The following is a 14,163-nucleotide window of genomic DNA, read 5'->3' on the forward strand; positions in this document are numbered from 1 at the left end:
AGTGGAAGTTCAGTAACTTTGACTTGAGTCAATACTTACCAGTTTTTAAGTAACTTTCATCATGGATACTGGCTTTTTCTACATATATTCTTTTTTATGATTTGTCATGTCAGAGAGAAAAAAAACTTTTCCTCTACCCTCTTAAATTTTGTGCATGAGGTACTGCAAATGAAACTGACAAAAGACAGATCAGCAAGAGAAAAGACAGATTTTTATTCACATACGTAAGTGGCTTCCCAGAAAAATGTGACTAAAAATGGCAATTACAATTTGGGCCTTAGGTACCATGATAACAGGAGAAGGGGAGGGGTAAGAAGGGCACTCAAGAGAAAACAAATGACTCTTAGGAAAGATAAAGGCGCCCTTAGGAGAATAGATGGGAGATTGGAGAATGTTGTGAAATGTCTCTTTAGGTGACTTCTTATCAGAGTTACAGGTTTCTTGTTTCTGATGATAGGAGTCCATTTTTGCTGGTTGTGAAACTTTGGGGGAAGGGATTTATGACAGCTGAATTCTTTGGGGAGCTTTTCTTTCAGGCAGATAAAAGGAATTTAGGAAAGAAACAACAGAAAACCTCAAAGCCCTCCTCACAGTGCTGTGTTCTGGATTCCTTCCATAGAATGCAGAGAATGAAGGCTTCTCAAATGTCTCCAACACAACCTGTATTTTCCGTGGTAAAGGAAACACCCTTTAGAGCTTTGGCAGGGTCTCTGGAGGGACCTGCAGGGTTGAAATGAGTTGGGAATTAGAAATTTAGTTTAAGGCATATCTTTCAGTGTGGAGCCTTGATTAGAATTGGGTAAGGATCATGCTCCAACAGTCCAGGATTGGTGGAAAGAACAAGTAAGGGTTTTGAGGTGAGGACTTCAAAATTGTAGGCCTCATACTGACTGTTTTTCACTGAAGAGTTATTGGGTTTTTCAGAAGTTCCTGACTAGAGTCTGCATGAATTGTGAAGTCATGTTAATGGAGACGATGGAATGGTAAAGTCAAATTGATGCAGAAGGTTAGATGGGGGTTGGTAGGTGTATTTGTGGGGTAGTTTTAGTGCTCCACGTCCAAAGCTGCATGTAGGGATAAGTGGTTTTGATTCTCAGATTTTACCCCAAGATTCAAAGAAAAAACAACCCATAATATAGTGAGCAAAAATGGAATTCATGCTCACTACACTTCCACTGCTTTTTCTCTTAATGTGGTGATCTATCATGGCTTGCTTCCAAGTCCTACATTCAGATCATGGTTCCTTTGAATGGCAGTTTTATGGCAAGACTTTGAGATCCAATAGCTTTGTGGCCTGTGGCTCTATCATCTGATCACTTACTTGGGGCAGAACTGGCCATGGGACAGATTCTTAGGCCATTATCTCCATTGTCTTATTTTTATTTTTAAGCAAAACAAATGATTCTCTCCCAGATGATAATGGCAATTTTTCCAAAAGAAAGAAAGTTCATTTTACCCAAATCTTAGGGATCTTAGATCAATCTAGTCTTGGGTTGGGGGAAAGCTACCCCTCCACTGCTGGGTGCCCTAGGGTTGGGTTCCCTCTGCAGGTTTAGGGACACAGGATGGGGACACTAGAGGACTTCGAAACTCAAAAGCTGGAAATCACTTGGCCAATACCACACAGGCAACCCTCTAGTTTAAAAGTGAACTGCTAGATTAGGGTTGGTTGAAGTTTACCTTTGAAGACATATCCCCTCCTAAGTAGTGACTAAGTCAGCTCTGTCTTGCTTGCTGTACCAGGCAAGTTCTGAGCAATATTTTAAATTTCATTTCATTTAATAAAGTTATATATTATGATACAACATATGCATAATCTACACACATGGCTGCTCTCTGGTCACCCTGGGTGTGCTGTAGCCAGTCTGAGTATCATTTTTCTCCCAATCCTGCTGAGGGGGCCAAAGATATGATGCCAGAGTTTTCCAGAAAGTTCCAGACAGAGCTTTTTAATCCAGTCACCAGGCCCCATTTCATTTTCTAAATTGCCACAGAACACCAAGCCTTCTCCTCTCTTGCCTCCTCTACTCCAACACTGTTCTCCCCTCTCTTAGCCCTTGGCAACCTTAAATCTTTCTCTTACCCTCCCACCCTCCCTTTTTTTTTTAAACAGGACACAATATCTCTCTCCTAAGCAGGCTTTGCAAAGCAGCTGACAAAGAGAACAAGTAATTTCTTAGCCTTTCAGCTCCACACTGCCTCTGTGTTTTGTGAGTGGCTTGTGCACCTGTTGTGATAAGCAATACTTCCTTCACAAGCAATTTGAAAAGAGGGCAAGTTCTGCACCGCACTCCCACCCCCTTTCTTTTAAGTGGGTGTTAATAATTTAAGAAGGAATCGTGGTGGTCGGGGGGGAGGGAAGAGACAAGTTCTTTGGATCGATTTTTTAGCACGACACTCTCGGTGTTGCCCTGAAAGCTAATAACGATGGGATGGAGTTGTCCTCACTGGTTACCGAGCTGCGCTGAGCTGGGCTCGAGCAGGACCGAGCTGGATGGAGGTTGGTTCCATTTGCAGCGGGGGGCTTTCCTCTCTTTGCTCTCTGTGGGCTGTTTTGGTTGATTTGTTCTCTGGTTCTCTAAGCCTCTTTGTTTAGCCCTGGCTGATAGAGAGCCTAGAGGCTTGGTGAAATAAATTTTGGCAAAAGGAGAATGAAGGGCTTCCATTTTTCCTAGGCTGGGTGGGAGGGCATGCATGTGACCTCTTAGTTTTTCTTTTCTTTTTAAAGGTCTATTGAACTGGTGTTGGCAAAAGGTATTGGCCTGACAGGCTGGAGAGAGGCAATTCTCTATTTAGCCCTGGACTAGTGGCCCACTGGGCTGCCTGGTCATGCATGCCTCTGTGGTCAATTATGGCAACACCTCTCAGGGGAGAATGACATTCCAACATTCTGTATGTGGAATTTAAGGGGGCCATTTCCCTTTTGTCACCACCATCCTCTCCTGCCTGTGCTTAGCTTAGGTTGTGGGTCCTGAAGGCTTCCGTGAGCCTGCACTTACTGTAAGGCGCTGTGACTCTCCCATACCTGGTGGTGTTTGTGAGAGGGCTGAAGGTGCAATGTCTGGCCTTTTCTGCATTAACTGCCCTGCGTTGTTATTGACTGTGTTAGGAAAGAAGTTTTCCTTTATCTTATTAAGTTCAGTATTTGGGGGTCTGCAAACTAAACTAACAAAAGACAGGTTAGCAAGAGGGGGAAAACAAATTTAATGAGAATTCACAGAGAAATGTGACTCTGTGATAGCATTTGGGATTTACATACCATCTTAATAGGTGATAGGGACACTTCTGGGGGAAGAACAAACAACTTCTTGGAAGAGGGATGTGGAGAAAGGTCACTTTTGGAAAAGCAAGTGACTTTTTGGATAGATGAATGAGTCCTTATGAGAATAGATGGGAGATAGGATAGTGTGTGACATCTGTCCAGGTGTGACACTGACGTCTTTCAGAGAAGAGAAGATTAGTTTCTCCAGGGAGGGGATTTCTGACACTTGAGTTCCTTGGGAGGCTCTGCTTTTAGGTAGATAAAGGATTTCAGGTACTCAAATGTCTTTAGCTCAAAGTAATTTTTATGCCACTGTGGCTGATTCTAGCTAGACACCTTCACCTGTGTCCTTATCTAGACCTCTCTGTAGTTTGGGAAGTCTTTGAGGACACCAGCCATCCTCTCCCCTGACTCCTCCACCCCCCTAACGCAGCCCCTGGACCTCAAAGCCCTATAAAAAGATTTGGTGAATAAAATCTACATTATTCTGGGTAATAGCATTTAAATACAAATGGTCCTAAGGAATTTGTGTCTTAGTCATGAGCACTGTGGAGAGGGTGATGGGGTTTTGAGGAAGATGGGGGCCTTTGGAGGGATGGGGCCCAGTCTCTTTGTGCAGGTCTTGAGTTGGGGTTTAAGATGGGGTGGGGTCAAGTTGCGTGCCTGTTTGGTTTGTTAGCAGTTTATCAGAAGTGTGCCTCACATTGTGATTCTAGGTGTGCTTCCTCTAACATGGTGTTTCTTGGCCCAACACACAGTGGGCTGACCAGAGGCCATGAGATCTTTTCCTTATGTTGTACTGGGCACCAGGGAGTTGTAAAGTTTTGAAAACAGTGTCTAAGTTCCCAGTGTTTGGACATTCAGTTACCTTTGGAAGGCTGTGATTTGAATCTTATTTCTGATCTGCTATTGGTTCTGCCACTGGCTATGCCCAGAAGGTGAGCTTTTGTCCTCATTCTGTCAACTTTTCCTTATGGGTTTGTCCTGCTTAACTGCCTGCCAGTGTCAACTCCTTGATAATGCCAACTTTCAGGTATTTTGGAAAATGGGACTTTAAAAGGGGTTTCTCCTATCCTACCACAATTGATATGTAATTGTTACTGAACTTAAGGAGTTCATTCGCCTGGGTGTATCAAATCCCAATCAAACTCAAACAGGAATGTAAAGGCTTATTTTTAAGAAAATGGTGCAACGCCTGGAGTTACAGGAGACTTCATGCTCAAAGACCCCAATGCCTTCCGGGGAATGGGTTATATAGAGGGGAAAAATCACTAATCTTGGTGGCTATAGAAGTTGGGGTCCTGAGATCTACTGATTGGTTGGGGCCAGGGTAGGGAGTAGTTGATCACTGAGTCAGGTCCTGAGGTCAGCCATGACGTTGTTCTGTCTGGTTTCATGAGGGTGTGGTCCGTAGGGTTCTGCTTTCATGGGCCTGAGGGTGAAACACAACTGAAGTCAAGATGTTATCTTCAGCCTGACCAAAACTGTTTCTGTGGTCAACTGACCTGAGGCTTCGTTCCTAAGACAGTTTGATGATGACCAGAATCTGATGTCCTAAGGGTTTAATGATCAAGGCAGGGCGTGGACAGACAGAAAGGCAAAAGGGTCATGTTAAATGGAGTTTCTGTGGATTGCATAATCATAGATATATTATTAAAGAATGTACAGCTGCAAGGGGATGGAGGTCATCTTAAAGAAAGATTTGCAAGGTTAAAAGTTGACAGTACTAATCTTAAAGAGTAAATTTTACTATTTCTAAATAGTCCTTGCATCTTATAAGAAAATGAAACTCTACAGTGGTTATTGTGGGTGACGATGAACCCACCTTCTCTGAGTATTGGGGGTGGATTGCCTTTCCTGTGAAGACAGTTCTAGGTCTTTCTGCCTGACTCTGGAGGAACTAGGTGTTTCTTGAAGAGGGGAGATGGTTATAAGTGACACCCACATTTGGTGTTCAAGAACACATTTAATTGCATAGTGAGAAAGCATTGCCTTTTTAATTCTGTTTCACGACCATTTATTAAGTCCAAGAGTCTCAGTTTGGTCCTAAAATGTCTTGAATACTTACTTCCCTAACCCAAGTTCTTCTCCATTTTCTTCCTCTCCTTCATTATCAATGTCAAACAAAGAGGTAGCCAGCCCCAGACACCCAAACTTCAGTATCCTGGTGGAATCCAAAACATTGTATTTTCTTTAATGGTTTCCTTCTGCTTAAGCAGTGATATTGGTTTTCAATTCATGGGTGAGTGTCAAAATATTATTATTATTATTATTTTTGGTTTTTATTTTATTTATTTTTTTAAATAAATCTTTATTGTTCAGATTATTACAATTGTTCCTCTTCCCCCCGCCCCCCATAGCTCCCCTCCACCAGTTTCCTACCCCACCCTCTGCCCTTACACCCCCCCCACTGTCCTCATCCATAGGTGTACGATTTTTGTCCAGTCTCTTCCCACACCCCCACACCCCTTTCCCCCCCCCGAGAATTGTCAGTCCACTCCCTTTCTATGCCCCTGATTCTATTATATTCACCAGTTTATCCTGTTCATCAGATTTTTTATTCACTTGATTTTTAGATTCACTTGTTGATAGATATGTATTTGTTGTTCATAATTTTTATCTTTACCTTTTTCTTCCTCTTCCTCTTCTTAAAAAATACCTTTCAGCATTTCATATAATACTGGTTTGGTGGTGATGAACTCCTTTAGCTTTTTCTTATCTGTGAAGCTCTTTATCTGACCTTCAATTCTGAATGATAGCTTTGCTGGGTAGAGTAATCTTGGTTGTAGGTTCTTGCTATTCATCACTTTGAATATTTCTTGCCACTCCCATCTGGCCTGCATAGTTTCTGTTGAGAAATCAGCTGACAATCGTATGGATGCTCCCTTGTAGGTAACTAACTGTTTTTCTCTTGCTGCTTTTAATATTCTCTCTTTGTCTTTTGCTCTTGGCATTTTAATTATGATGTGTCTTGGTGTGGTCCTCTTTGGATTCCTTTTGTTTGGGGTTCTGTGTGCTTCCTGGACTTGTAAGTCTATTTCTTTCACCAGGTGGGGGAAGTTTTCGGTCATTATTTCTTCAAATAGGTTTTCAGTATCTTGCTCTCTCTCTTCTTCTGGCACCCCCATAATTCTGATGTTGGTACACTTGAAGTTGCCCCAGAGGCTCCTTAAACTATCTTCATATTTTTGTATTCTTTTTTCTTTTTTCTTTTCTGTTTGGGTGTTTTTTGCTTCTTCGTATTTCAAATCTTTGACTTGATTCTTGCGATCCTCTAGTCTGCTTTTGGATCTCTGTATATTACTCTTTATTTCAGTCAGTGTATGCTTAATTTCTAGGTGGTCCTTTTTCATATCCTCGAGGTCTCACTAAATTTATCGGCCTTTTCTAGAAAATTCTTGAAAAACCTTATAAACATGGTTTTGAATTCTATATCCAGTCGTTTGCTTTCCTCCATTTCTTTCATTTGTGACCTGTTTCTTTGTCTCCGTATTTTGGCTGCTTCCCTGAGTTGATAGAGTGGCTTTATGTGCTAGGTGTCCTATAGGGCCCAGTGGCTCAGCCTCCCCAGTTACCTGAGGTGGACACTCTTGGTGCACCCCTTTGTGGGCTGTGTGCACAGTCTTGTTGTAGTTAAGCCTTGATTGTTGTTGGTATCACTGGGAGGAATTGACCTCCAGGCCAATTGGCTGTGAGGATCAGCTGTGTCTACGCTGGGAGAACTTCTGTGCTGGAGATACCCTTATGAGACAAGACTTGCAAAAGCCTCTGTGCTTAGCTTGGATGGGGCGGAGTCTCAGGGCAGACCAGACAGCAATGGCCCTGCCCTAAGAGGCCCCTGGGTCTCAGTGTCCCACGTTAATCGCTGCAAGCACCTCTGAGAGAAAGCCACCCTTGAGTTTCGCCTGCTCCAGACAGTCCAGTTTCTCCCTGAATGAGTCTCAGTCCCCAGAGTCTCACCCAGAACTGGAGTTTAGAGCTGTCGGAAGCTTTTGTCTCCCTCCTGGTTGAGAAAGCCAGCCGCGTACTCAGTTGCCAGCCCTCTCTGCTCATACGCCTCGGTACCTCTGCCTTCTGCAGCTCCTCTGAGTCTTCTAGTTATAGAATTTCCACTCAGCCAGCCTTCCTGTGGTTCTGGATGATGTCCGTTTTGTCTTTTAGTTGTAGTTTTGAAATTGTTGTGTGAAGCAGCAGTTTAGGTGTTTACCTATGACGCCATCTTGGTTTCTCCCCAAATATTATTTAACATAAAGAATATTTATTCCTGGCTCGTGTGGCTCAGTTGGTTGGTCATTATCCCGTGCACCAAAAGGTTACCTGTTTGACTCCTGACCAGAGTACATGCCCTGGTTGCTGACTTCATGCTTAGTAGTGGGTATGGAGGAGGCAGCTGATCCATGTTTTGTTCTCACATTGATCTTTCTCTCTCCCTCTCCCTTTCTAAAAAAAAAAAAAAAAATTACTTAAAAAAGAATATTTAAGATGAAACGTGAATTGATTTTTAAGAAAGATATTAACTGGCTGATAGAACTTGGATGTGACATAAATTTTGAAGGTGTTATGCTGAACTATAGAAGGGAAACAGTGGCTTAGATTTTTTCTATTCTTTTCTGATGGTAGTATCTATTCCCTTATCTCCTAACCGCTCCTATTCTTGAGGGATTATTTTTCACTACTACCAGCTTCTCCTCCACTATCAGTTTCTGCTGCTTGGAGATTTTCTTTCTTAAAAAGATGAATTATTACTTTATGAAAGAGTTCCTCTTTTTTCCTTTTGCAGCCAGTGTCCATTCTTCCTGAAGTTTGCTGTGGAATGTAGACTGGATAACAGGGACAACAATATCAGTGGAAGCAGGCATGCTCTCTCTCTCTTATCTCTTAACATTTTTAACATTGGTTTTGCACATCCCCTTGAGCACTGATCACTTATTTGCCTTATCCTCTTTCCCAGATAGCCAGGCCTTACAAGTTTGGGCCCGTTTTACTCATTTCTGCATCTTGTACAGAGCACATGGGAGGTCTCTAATAGTGGAAGCAAACCGAAGGTGGCATTTCAGCAACTGTCAGATTCATTGGGTCAATATTGGCAGCCTCAGGCAGCGAGCAGCAGGTGAAGGTTAGAAAGCTTATTCCCCACAACCTCATCACTGGGTTGAAAGGCAAGTCTTAGATCAAACACGTTAGCAAGTTCCTGTAGGCAGGTGAAGTGCTGCTCTCTGTGCTCAGGCACGTGGACAAACACTTCCTATTATGAGTTCACTCTGAAGTGACAGTGGCTTGTGTTGGGGTCAGGTGACAGTGTCTCTGGTGAACAGAGTGACACAGGCCAAAGCAGACTTGAAGACCCACTGTACTGCTTCTAAAATATGATCAGGGCTTCCCAGATTCTTATGCCTTATTCATACAGGGTGATAATACCTGAGCAACTTTTCTCTCAACTAATACATTGCATACTGAATATGTCACCAAAAGAAAGACACAGGTTAATCTTTCATGCTAATAATGACCCCTCTGGTATACATTTTCACTAGGTGTTTTGATGTACTTCTGCAGCACTTTTGCTGGATTCTAGATTGGGGAAGTTCAAATGGTAACCACCCCTAGACTGCAATGAACATATACACACAAATATCCACAGTTAACACTGAAATATTGTAAAGTACATTATCACAAAGGCAATGCAATATTTTTGGGCTTAAAAAATATTGTCAGCAGAGGCAGATGTCTGAGTTTTAGCTGTTGTTCCACCCGCCCAAACCCTCAAGGGAAGAGGAGTAGCACCTTCATGGGGCCTTGGTGTCTGCACAGCTCTGCTATGATGACTTGTACCAGCCCAGCCAGTCACAGACGTGCTCTTCTTATGAATGTCTTGGATTGTTTCCTTATCTGTAAGATGGGGATCGTGAGCTCACTTAAATCACAGGTATTTTTCTCCTCTGAGGAGCTCACGAGGACACATGTGTTAAATTGCCTTGTAAGCTGTAAAAATGTCAGGTGCTCTTGTTGTTACCACAAAGGTCTGAGCAGCATCAAAGAATGCTGGGAATTGTCTCTTACCTAGGACGGATAACTAAATCACCTGCACCTAATAAAATCACGAAGCAAACTTAAGTCTTTCCTTCAGTGGTGTTGAGCCAAGTTTAAGAAAATTATCAGAAATAGCACATTTTCTCTTTCAAATGAAGATCTCTGTTTTGCTCTGAGCTTCTGCATGTAGTCCCAGGTTTAATAGCCAGTATTACGAAGCACAGAGAAAAGATTATTTATTAAGGCTAGTGTTGAAGCTATGGATGGTTGGTTGGTTTGTCAAAAGTGAGGCCATAACTCTGCGATCCTCCTGAGTCTGAACTTTGTACAGATCTTGCGTGGCTTACCCCAAACCAATGTGTTCTCTCCTTTCTGCCTTCGTGTATTTCTGCCCACAATGCTCACTTTAGAAAACCAGCATCTGCCAGCCACACATGAACTAGGGACTCTCCTATGGCACTAGATTCTCACAGAAACAAAAAAGGGGAGTAGAAGGAAAATAGATGGAGCACGTTAGATTTCTTTTAGGCCAATGCTTATTTTCTTGGATGGCAAATGCTTTTTTTCTCACCTTTTGACATAATCCTAATGGTCCCATTAAAATACATTTAGCCTCCTCTCCCGGCTCCATCTGCCAGTACACTGTGTCATTTGGTGAATGGCAGGCAGGTTTTAAGTTCCAAACAGCAGAGAACAGGCTAAGTATTGGAACAGGATCATGTGTCTCCTGTTTTTATTTTCAGAAATATCCCATTTTATTGCTGAGTGTTGAGTTGCAGCTGGATGAAGAAGGCTGGGACAGCAGGAAGACAGCTCTGCTTCTGAGTTTCGTGTGATACCAGGACGGGTTTTCCAAGGAGAATGAGGAATCTCTTTTATTAGGAATCTTCTGGAGCAAAGCATTCCGGCTGTGTTATTTTTGGAAATTCCAATTTAGCCTTGTTTAGATGACTCGCAACATTCCTTCCATTTCTGAGTGGGTGATTTTTGTGGCAATAGCTTAGGTTCAAGTTCATAAATAAATGTAAGTATGCCTCAGCCTCATACAGGCTTTCTGCCAACAGACAGAGCTGGAAAGAGCCGAGGTGGTTGCACATTAAGGGTAAATATAGCTCATGTACAGTGAAAATGAGCTGTATTTACTCAGCTTTTTCTGACTCCAGCTCTTTGCCTAACAGTGGGCAGCAGCAGCTGGGGTAGGTAAGTGATACTACACTGGAGAGCCTCTTAAATTGCCTTCTTTGTCACCGAGAGTGACATACAATCTCTTCCAGGAAACAACGTGAGCCCGCCACAGCTGGCCAGGGGGAGATTTCTCTTCTGGTCGGGAGGTTTGCGCTGTGGTTTTAGCAGCTTCACTGCAGCAGCCTGTGGTAAGTTTTACATGCTGCCCAGTGAAGCAGGCGGGAAGAATGGGCAGGGAAACTTCAAGGGCCCAGAAATCAAATCCAATTTCTAACTCATGGATTGGGGTTGGGGCTTGGGGAAGCCTCAGAAAATGCCTGTCATGTCAGGCTAGAGCAGAAGTGGTGGAAGAGCTTTCTGGTAGGTAGCTGGTCCTGGGGTGGTTATAGATCAGAGGTAGGTCACAGAGGCCAGGAGTTGCAGCTCCGACCTGCCTTAGAACAGGAGGCTCACACACTGCTGTCTTTAGGGCAGACAGAGCTGCATTTTCAATGTTAGTGCTTAACTCACCGCTGAGGTTCCAAGCAGCGCCCGGTTCCTTGGTTTCTCAACCTGGGCAGTGCTAGGCGGCAGGATGACGCTCTGTTGTGGGGCTGTTCTGTGCATTGTCGGATGTTTAGCAGCAGCATCCTTGGTCTCTCTGTCTCCTAGATGCCAGTAGCACTCTCCACCCCATTGCAACAACCAAAAATGTCTCCAGACAAATGTCCCCTGGAAGGGAAAAATCACCCTCAATTGAGAAGCACTGCATTATCCAGAGAACAATGAACACTGTCTGACACCTTCCCCGCTCCCCCCCCCCCCCCCCCCCCCGCATCCCACCGCAACCTGCAAATTTATATATACTGTTTAGGAGAGAGCAGGTGGGAAGCCAGATAATATGTTTTTAATATTTGGCTACCAGACTCCTTTATTAGATTGAAGCTCATGAAAGTGTTATTCTTTTTGGATGTCAACATGGTTGAATAACGACAGTTTCATATGGTTCAACCTAATAGTAGCCTCTGAAATCAGGTTTGTATAAAGCTTGGTCACATGGGGCCTCAGGACAGGGTCATGACCTATATTGTTTATTAAACGGGAGAAGTGCCCTTTCTGCAAGGAATTGCATTATTTGAGGCCCATGGCGGGGCGGGGGGTGGGGGGGGGTGAGGGGAAGGAGAGCAGGGAGAATGAGCTAGAGTGAGCCTGAGAATGGAGCAAAAAACATTTAAGAGTAGCTGAGAGGAGAGTGGGGCCAGATAGGTTTACACGTCCCTGGCTGTGGGAAAGGAAGATTCCCACTGGGGTCATATGGTAGAAGGATCATTCTGGAGCTCATGAGACATGAGGGGGCTTGGTGGAAGAATGGGATTTCTGGGAGGGAGGCTGACTTCAGGAGTCTTAGAGCAAAAATGAACTGGATCCTCCTTACTGCCTCTATGATTTATGGGCAGTGGTGAAGCACAGGTGCAACTCTAGGGGCAATCAGGGACTTGCCCTAGAGACTTGGGAACAAGCCGAGTTTACATTATTTTGGAAGAAAGAGACTGGCCGTGGCTGACTCCGCCCTGCACATTTTCCCTTGGCTGGTTGGTGTTACAGGAGCCTGCCTATCTGGTTTGATAGAAGTTATCACACCCTGGGAAGGGCTTGGGCACCTCCTCTTGTCCTTGGCACTGGCCTCTTTGGGTGCTGGCCCTTTTGCTTTCATATTATTTTTGTACAGAGCTATCATTACACCAATAGCACGAGTTCCTCAAAAGAGGTGGACACTTGGTCTTTTTTTCTCGCCTGTTCCTTCATCCCTGCCTCTCTCTCATGTCTCAGTTTGCCCTTTTGAAAGTTGGTGCCTTAAAGCTGTTTTTCCATTTTATTACAAAATCATTTGTTTGCAGTTTGATCAGATAGATGTCCTGTTTGGGGCAGGAGTGGGTACAGGGTGGTGGAAGCCTGGAGCTGGGGCAAGTGAGGTAGGGGCCTTGGTGACTGTATGAGGAATGAGATGGCTTGAAAATACAGTGAATCCCAAGATGGAAATCCTACAAATTCACAGGAACCTCAGACACACTGATTTCTGCAGCCCCATTTCACAGATGAAATAATTGAGGTCCAGAACAACCTCTTGACTTGCCCATACCACACAGTTAATTTCAACATGGGCACTTAAGTTTTTTTTAGCCTAACCCCCATTTTTTCTCTGATTTACTTCAGCACAATGTGGCATGACCAAGGGTTGCAAAGCTCCCTGGACACATGCTTATCTAGTACCGATGTGGGCGAGGGACACCATTAGGCTGCCTCCTCCAGCCAGGAGCTCATCAGGAGTGCAACCAGGCAACGTGGACCCATTACAGCTTCTCTCAGGATGACAAGCACTGGCTCAGACTCAGCGAACATCTGCATCCCTTTGTGCAGCATTTAGGTGGGAGGGAGGAAGCAAAATGAAGAAGAAAGATACTCAGAGGATAGTTCCTCCTGACTCCTGTGAGTGGCTCCCTGGTACCCACCTGGCATTTGGGTCAGATTTACTTGTCCCCTTCTCAGGAAGCCAGAATCTGAGAAGAGGGTTCATGCACATACATCTATCTAGGTGCAGTTTACCAGGAAGCTAAGGAAACTACAGCTTCAGGGCCTTTCACTTGCATGACCTCTTTTAAGACTCCATACCTAATTTGTATTCAAATTTTGCATGCGCTTTGCATTTTAAAAATTGTACATGCTTCAGGTCGTGCAAAATGTGGACCCACTGCATTCGCCTTTGCAATAAGAAACCACAGCCTTTGATAGACCAGTATCTCATGTTTTTACCACACGTGGCTGGCAAAAGGCACAAGGCACAAGGCTCAGCAGGGCCTTAGGCCCAGGTGGGTGGATGATAGGGGAGCAGAAAATGTGTACCACCAGGAGCCATTCTGCATGGGATCTTCCTACACCCCACCCCGTTTAAACAAGTGTCAGCTCTCTCAGTGAAGGCAGTGTGAGTCCCCTTGAATTTGGCTTCCTTTTTCCTTTTTCCATCTTGGGATGTGGGAGGAGAAACCAACTGAGTGGGGACATCCAGAAGGAGCAGGGCCCAGGATGGGGATCCAGGCTGTATGAGACCTTTGGGGACTATGGAAATATACAACACAAGATAGCTCCCCAGAAGAGGAGTGCTGAGAGAGCTTTGAGGGCTCCTGAAGCTGGGAACTAGCAAAGCTTGGGATGTTGGTACACAGGTCATGGGGTGGAGCCTTTACGGTGTTTTCTTTCTGTGCAGCACATAGGGGCACAAGTTCCAATGTCTTCTGAGGGAATGGGGGCCAAGCTAGGATTGCTTGGGAGCAGTTTTGATCCATTTCCCCTCCCTTCTCTGAGCTCCCCTTCTCCCTCATTTGTGTGTGTGTAATTAGGCCACTGGCCTGCTTACAAGGGGAGGAACTTCCTCCTCCTCCTGCCTTTGTGGTAGTGTTAAGTGGACACTCTATTCTTCTGCGCTTCCTGCCTTGAAAGTACTGACTAGGGTCACTTGCAGGGCTGTTAAACAGCTGCTGCCCCTCACCCTGGTGGCAAACAAGGCCATCCCAGGCCCATCAATCAGTTTGGCTCGACAAGTGTTTTGGGACCTGCCTGGGTGAAAGATGGGAAGTGAGCGTAGGCGTGGTCCTTACTCACCCAACCTCCAGACCTAATTTGTCCAGAGGCCCTGTGTCCCCAGAAGCAGGGAG

This window comes from Plecotus auritus (assembly GCF_963455305.1).
Source record: "Plecotus auritus genome assembly, chromosome: 2".
In the NCBI taxonomy this organism is placed as follows: Eukaryota; Metazoa; Chordata; class Mammalia; order Chiroptera; family Vespertilionidae; genus Plecotus; species Plecotus auritus.